Source organism: Lactuca virosa, chromosome 1 (assembly GCF_052849685.1).
Source record: "Lactuca virosa cultivar CGN04683 chromosome 1, Lactuca_virosa_CGN04683_v6, whole genome shotgun sequence".
In the NCBI taxonomy this organism is placed as follows: domain Eukaryota; kingdom Viridiplantae; phylum Streptophyta; class Magnoliopsida; order Asterales; family Asteraceae; genus Lactuca; species Lactuca virosa.
The window spans coordinates 126,062,107-126,068,531 of record NC_136426.1 but is presented as its reverse complement, the minus strand read 5'-3'; positions in this window follow the sequence as shown (position 1 = coordinate 126,068,531).

Below are 6,425 nucleotides of genomic sequence, written 5' to 3'. Positions count from 1 at the left end.
GATTCAGCAGCACCAAGCAAATAGATATGACCATTAAGGTTCATGTCATAGTCTGTTTCATAGTAGTCCCAAAGGAACTCACTATGTGACTTAGAAAGTGATTGAACATCCAACTTTCTCAAGACTTTGACACCCAACTCTCCCAGCTTGTCAATATGTTACTTCATCTCTAAGATGTGATCACACATATGATGGGTTTTAGGTAAAACAAATAAACTAGAAAACAATTCCTAAGTCCACATGCAACCTACTTTGGATCTATGTTTTAACTATTGAACATACAACTTTGAATTGCAAAACAAGAACCCTAGAGGAGAGAGGCTAATTTCGAAATTAACAAACTAGGGTATAGAGTTTACATACCTTTCAATTGTTATAGCAAACAATTGATATTTCCTTGATCTTGATCTTGATCTTCTTGGAAGCTTTAGCACCACAAGTGTAATGCCTCTAATGGAATCACACCCAATGACTAGCAAGAAGGAAAGTAGAAGAAGAGAGAGGAGAGGGAGTATGCAATTTCGGCCAAGGTATTCTTCCAAAGAATCAGTACACAAAATGTGAGCCAGGAGGCTCCTTAAATAGTTGAGGGAACTAGGGTTTAGGGAAAACCCTAGTTATCCTTTGCTTAGGGCCTAAGCAAGACCCAAGGCCTTATCTTGGAGCCCTTGGACGAATTCTCTAGGGTTTCCCCTAGGGTTTTCGTCCACCCCCTTCCAAGGGGGTTCTGGAACCTTCCACTCAACTATTAGTTAATTGCAAACTAGTCCCTGCACTTTATAATTAATTCTTTTAACCCCAAAATTAATTCTGATTAATTTCTGGCTAACAATTAATTAAACATAATGATTTCTAATTAATATATTAATCCATTAATAAATCATTTATATTAATTTATTAATCTTATAAATTAATATCTCTCCTTTCATAATTTCCTTGTCCAGTTGCTAGGTTGAGGGCAACCCAAAAGGACTGTGCTGCTATCAATTCAAGTACATACCAATTATAGTTATGGGCTTAGACACCTAATCCAACAGTCTCCCACTTGGATAAGTCTGTAACTATAATTGCTAGTATGCCTTCTAAATTTGACCAGCAAATTGTAGCTTCCAAAAAGCTGCTGCCGAACTCTGACCCAGTCAGTTACGTGTCCTAAGATAAGTGATCATATAACCCTTCGTTCTGCTTGATATCCCCAGACAAAAGACATGGAATGTAATCAATCTGTTTGTCCAGAATCTATGTTTCCCGATTCCTGATTTGTGATGATGTAGGACTTCTAATCGAACACATCAATTTAATCCTGGCTGGGCCCAGCACATAAGTCAACACCAAATCATCGAGGGGCCCACATATATCGCTTTTCCTGTTAGGGCAAAAGGAACGAATAAACGTTGACTCATATGCTTGTATCTTTTACTCATCAAATTATGCATGACAATACGTTTTATAACACCAAGTTACTGATGCGTTTTCGTATCACCAATGCACAACCGACTTGTAAATTACAACTCATATATCTTCGTTTCAAGATTATAAGATATTATCGTCTCAGTATTACTCGTGATGAATTCCATGAAGTAATACTCTGAGCGAGGGTTTATCCAATACTCAAATCTCAATTTCTGAGTACTCATGAACGTTGCAACAATTCTATTGCCATGTCTATCCTTAGACAATCTGCAATCCAATTCATGACAGTCTTAATTCACTACTTACTTCCAAGAGTACGAGCGACTGTGGAGTTTGAATAATCTCATTCTTCAGGAAGTAAAACATGCAAAATATGAAACACAATAATAAACAATTGACAAAAGGTAGTAGCCAAACTTATAAATAATACTTTATTATTTAATCACCAAAAGTCAATTACATTTACTTTGTTACAAGTTTCAAAAACTAATCTAACTACTAAAACTAATATCATCTTTCAGTCCTATGCTCCGAGCATGCTGAATATGCTTAGCCCTACTCAGACCCTTTGTGAGGGGATCTGCTGGGTTATCTTCAGATGACACCCTCTTTACTATAAGATGGCCTTCTTCAACTCTATGTCTGATGAAATGGTACTTTCTGTCGATATGTCTGGTCTTACCATGATCTCTCGGTTCCTTTGTCAAGGCAACCGCTCCTTCATTATCGCAGAACAGTTCCATAGGCTCCTGGATGGTTGGAACAACTCCGAGATCCCCGATGAAGTTCCTCAACCAAGCTGCTTCTTTCGACGCTTCACTTGCTGCTATGTACTCTGATTCACAAGTAGAATCAGCCACCGTATTTTGCTTGGAACTCTTCCAAGTAACTGCTCCTCCATTCAGTAAAAACACCCAGCCTGACCGAGAACGGAAGTTATCTCTATCCGTCTGAAAGCTGGCATCACTGTAACCATCTACTCTCAAAGTATCACTGCCACCAAGCACAAGAACCCAGTCCTTTGTCCTTCGCAAATACTTGAGTATATTCTTAACTGCTATCCAATGAGCTCTACCTGGGTTTCCCTGATAGCGACTGACCATGCTCAAAGCAAATGCCACATCAGGGCGAGTACATGTCATAGCGTACATGATCGATCCGACAGCGGAAGCATAAGGTACACGACTCATGTCATCTATTTCAACATCTGTACTCGGGCATTGAGTCTTACTTAATTTGGTATTGCTCTGGATAGGTAGCTCTCCCTTCTTGGAATTTTCCATACTAAACCTCTTTAGTACCTTATCCAAGTATGTGCTCTGACTAAGTCCAATTAGTCTCTTCTTTCTATCTCTCAATATTCTAATCCCAAGAATATAGGCAGCTTCTCCAAGGTCTTTCATGGCAAAACACTTTCCAAGCCAAGACTTAACTTCTTTCAAGGTTGGAACGTCGTTACCAATGAGTAATATGTCATCGACATACAACACCAGAAAAGTTACTATACTCCCACTAGCTTTGATATACACACAGAACTCATCTTCACTTCTAGAGAAACCAAATTCTTTGACTTTCTCATGGAAGCAAAGATTCCAACTGCGAGATGCTTGTTTCAATCCATAAATGGATTTCTCAAGCTTGCACACTCTATTAGGGAACTTTGCATCAACAAAACCCTCTGGCTGACTCATGTAAACATCTTCAGCCAACTTCCCATTAAGGAAAGCAGTTTTGACATCCATCTGCCAGATTTCATAATCATGAAAGGCAGCTATGGCGAGCAATATCCTAATAGATTTAATCTTAGCCACTGGCGAGAAGGTTTCATCATAGTCAACCCCTGGGGTTTGAGTGAAACCTTTTGCAACCAGTCGAGCCTTGAATGTGTGCACATTTCCATCCATGTCTGTCTTCTTCTTGAAGATCCATTTGCACCCAACTGTCTTACGACCTGATGCACTATCAACCAAATTCCAAACTTGGTTGTCATACATGGACTTAATCTCGCTGTCCATTGCCTCTTTCCACTTGGAAGCCTCTGGGCCTGCCATTGCTTCCTTATAAGTGACTGGTTCATCTAAGTTTACCAGTGTTCTGTCACTTATGAATGTGTCACCATCTGAAGTAATATGAAAACCATACAACTCAGGTGGCACACTCACCCTAGTGGATCTTCTAAGAGGTAATGAGTTATCGATTGGTTCAACAGGAACTGTTTCCTCTGGTTGAGTGCTAGTGTCATCTAAGGTTCCTTCATTGGCTGACTCTTGAATTTCTTCAAGGTCAATAGTGCTCCCACTGTCCTCTTTGAATATGAGCTCTCTTTCAAGAAAGACTCTTCTTCGTGCTACAAAGACCACGTTCTCACTAGGCCTGTAGAACAAATATCCAAAAGACTGCTTTGGGTAACCAATGAAAACTCATTTCTCACTTCTAGCTGCTAGCTTGTCGTGAGTCTCTCGTCTTACGAAAGCTTCACAACCCCAGACTTTAATGTGTGCTAACGAGGGAACTTTCCCTGTCCACATTTCGTGAGGTGTTTCGGCAACCTTCTTTGTAGGGACAAGATTGAGGATGTGGGCGGCTGTCTCTAAGGCATACCCCCAGAAGTGAATAGGAAGCGAAGCCCGACTCATCATAGAACGAACCATGTCTAACAAGGTTCGATTGCGCCTCTCAGCTACACCATTTAACTGTGGTGTCCTAGGAGGAGTCAATTGTGAGACTATCCCACATTCTTTCAGATAGTCGTTAAACTCGATACTAAGATACTCCCCGCCTCTATCGGATCTAAGTATCTTTATCTTTCTGCCCAATTGATTTTCGACTTCATGTTTAAACTCTTTGAACTTTTCAAAAGTTTCTGACTTATGCTTGATCAAGTAGATATATCCATATCTGCTATAATCGTCAGTGAAAGTCACATAGAATCGATTAGCATCTCTTGTAGTTGATCTGAAGGGCCCACACACATCTGTGTGTATGAGATCCAACAGACCTTCACCTCTTTCACAAGACCCTGTGAATGGTGATTTTGTCATCTTTCCCAAAAGACAAGATTCACACATATCATCTGACTTTAGGTCAAATGATTCCAACACTCCATCCTTTTGGAGTTGGGCTATGCGTTTCTTGTTAATGTGTCCAAGACGACAATGCCACAAGCATGCCTTGTCTACACTATTAGACAAGTCAATATTAAGTACACTATTTCCTAGGCTATCAACACAAGTCACTGTTTCATACACACCATTACAAGGCAAAGCTTCAAACATAAAAACACCATTCTTATAAACAGAAATTGAACCATTCAAATCATTAAAAGAATATGTAAAACCTTGTCTGAACAATGCATGAAATGAAATAATGTTTCTCGTCATCTCAGACGAATAGCAACAATTTATTAAATCTAATCTAACATCATTACTAAGCAGAAGCTGATAAACTCTGATCTTGGTTACTGGTGAAGACTTTCTGTTTCCCATGATCAGGTTTATCCTTCCTCGCTCTATCTCCTCACTTTCCTTTAGACCCTGCAAATCAGAACAGATATGAAAACCACATCCTGTGTCAAGGACCCATGAACGAGAAGATAATGAGTTATTAGCAGAAATAGTGTAAATACCTGCCGAAGATGGCTTCACTTTGCCATCCTTGATATCTTGCAGATATTGTGGGCAAGATCTCTTCCAATGTCCTTTTTGGTTGCAGTAAAAGCAAACTGCCTCTTTTGGATCAGAAACATGGGGAGTGGAACCATTGGGCTTAGCCTTTGGGCCATTACTAGATGACCCAGCTTGAGCCTTGCTCTTCCAGTTTTGCTTGGGAGGACCTTTCCTCTTTTTCCCCTTTCCCTGTCCAATAGCCAAAACAGGGGCACTAGCAGGCGTGGAGGGTATACTTTTACCCTTCATCCCTGCCTCAGCTGTCTGCAACAAGTTGTGCAATTGGGCCAAGGTCTGCTCAGTATTGTTCAAATGGTAAGTTAGAATAAACTGACCATAACATTCAGGAAGTGAGTTCAAGACCATGTCAATGGCCAATTCCTCATCAAAGTGAATATTGAGCTTGACCAAACGCTCTATGTAGCGTTGCATTCTTTGCACATGTGACACAACTGACTCCCCATCTTTCATCTTGCAAGCCATGAGTGACTTGACTACTTCGAACTTTTCTTGACGAGCTCGCTTATGGTACTTTTCCATAAGGTCCTTGTTCATCTCGAAAGGCCAGTAGTCCTCATAGTACCTCTGCAGTTCTGGGGACATAGTTGCCACCATGATGCATGCCACTTTGGTAGCATCATCGTAATGTTTCTTGTAGGCAGCAAGATCTTCAGGAGTAGCTTCATTCTCATCAAGCTCTTTGAGCTCCTTTTCAAGAACATATTCTTTGTTCTCGAAACGAAGAGCCATCTTGATGTTGCGCATCCAATCGTTATAGTTTGAGCCATCCATAACGACTTTGGAGCAGATATTGAGCAAAGAGAAGTTCTGGTTGGAGGAGGATGAAGCAGAAGTGTTTCCAGGAGTAGACATCTGAAAAGAAAGAAAGTTTTAGTTAGATTTCAAGATACCTTAATAGAATAACCCAAAGATATAATATCAAGGTTAGGATCCAACTATGAAGATTCACAACTTAGAAATGGGATGCCGAGATCCAAGTGCAAATTTCATAAAGGTAGGTGAATGACGATTCACCAATTCCACCATTAGACGAAACAAACGAAGTGAAATTCCTAATTCTTTTGAGATACATTGAAACTATTCAATGGCATGTTTTAATCTCAGATTATGCTCTTCTATTTGTGACTGGGATGCCGAGGATCACAAACAAGATGTGAATAACCATGCAAATGTGCTTGGTAACCTCATTGTCTTTATCATTAACTATTGATGTGCTGGTAAACCACACACGCTCCATCAAAATGACAATTATGAGATACCCATTACTACTCTTTATTAGTGCCTTTTAATGTGCTGGTTAACCACGCACGCTCCACTAACGACCAA